The following is a 1,730-nucleotide window of genomic DNA, read 5'->3' as shown; positions in this document are numbered from 1 at the left end:
GGCACTAGTGAAATATCTACTAGAATTAAATAAAAATAAATATTTGTTATATAATTTGTTATATAATTAATTATTTGTTATATATATATATATATATATAATGAGCTCATGCTAAACAGTATAAAAACTGAATACAACAGAGCCTAATAAATACTATATTGTATCCCACAATTATTATTTTTTTTTCCAAAATATGCTTTTTCCATATGATGAAACAATACCCTACAAGCAACTGACATTAACATTATAATGGCCATTTATGTAAAATAATGCAATTCTATGAAAAATATGCAATTTTTGAACTACAAGCAACTGACATTATGCTTAACATTATGTCACAAAAATTGGATTAAAATGAAAAAATATGTAAAATACTTACATGTTATTTTCAAGGTAATTAAACATCACTCACTGCATTAAACTTGCAATATGAGTCATGCAGCATTTTTTGAAACATTTAAAGATTCACATTTCACATACTTTTGTAATAGCACTTTTCTGTAATGTTTAATCAAAATTATATTTAAAAGTAAATTATATTTATTCTAAATATAAAAAAAAAAAACAGGCACTAGTAAAATATATTCTATAATTAAATAAGCTGAATAATAAAATAAGCTGATTTATTTTCTGCTGCTATAAATAAATAAATAAAATACATACATTCATACATAAAAGGCCATCAATGGAAAATGGAAAATTTTCATACATACTACATACTGCCAGTATAAAGTATACACCGTGCAGAATTTGGTAATTAGTAAGCTAGTATTCTTTTCTTAACTTTTCTTTTCTTTTTTAAAACGGTTATTTGCCAGGGTCACATGAGGCCCCCAATTCAGGGCGTTCTCTAGCAATGCCTGTGCGTGCAATGCTTCAGTCTTCAGCCGAAGTGGAAGGCATGGTTTATTATGTCAGCCTTGTGAGCTATTTGCTGTCTAATGGACTATAAGTTGCTGAGGTCAACACATAGTTTGAGATCCAGCATAAAGCAGTTTCCTCATTATTGTCTAATTACACTCAGTAGGCATGAAGAGAGACTGATTGCAGTATTAGTGAACAGGGATATTTTTGGCCATCAACGTCTAATGCATAAATTGAATGAGACTTTCTACATGCGTTCACAACACACACACACACAAGAAACAAAGCATGCACAGTATAGATGAGCTGCTATTGCCTAAAGCTATATTCTATGTGATCTATGACATTAAAAACAAAATTCTCTTATTAATAGCTACGTCTCCATGCTTTTTGTCATCGCTACGCCGTGGGAGTAAATATGCATGGTACATGTTCAAACAGCTGCTCTGTTGAGGCTTTGCGTTGACAAAGATGGTGTTTTTATTACAATCATCAAACACTGAGGCGAGGAAATATATATAACATATCGCAAATCTGCAGCGTGCTTCCACAGTACTATTGGTTATCGCCTGTCTTTCCCACCCGCCTCTTGTACACTGTTGCTTTGGGTTGAAGGATCTGTGTTTTTTTGCTGAACATGGAGGATATCTTTAAAGTTTAGCTCCGGGCTAATGATTCTTAATTTATCTCATTAGTTCACATTCCCACCACTCAGAGAGATTAAAGCGAAGAGGTAGCCGTCAGGCACGAGGCAGGCAGCGAGAGCGCGGATGCTCTGAATCACAGCGATGGCACTTCTGCACAGTTCAGCTGCTCCAGGCGCCAGGCCAGAGGAACCTACAGGCAGAGCAGCTTTACTAAAATGA

Source organism: Sinocyclocheilus rhinocerous, unplaced genomic scaffold (assembly GCF_001515625.1).
Source record: "Sinocyclocheilus rhinocerous isolate Xijiao unplaced genomic scaffold, SAMN03320098_v1.1 scaffold1573, whole genome shotgun sequence".
Classification (NCBI taxonomy): domain Eukaryota; kingdom Metazoa; phylum Chordata; class Actinopteri; order Cypriniformes; family Cyprinidae; genus Sinocyclocheilus; species Sinocyclocheilus rhinocerous.
The sequence above is the reverse complement of the archived record's forward strand: the minus strand, read 5'-3'. Positions refer to the sequence as shown.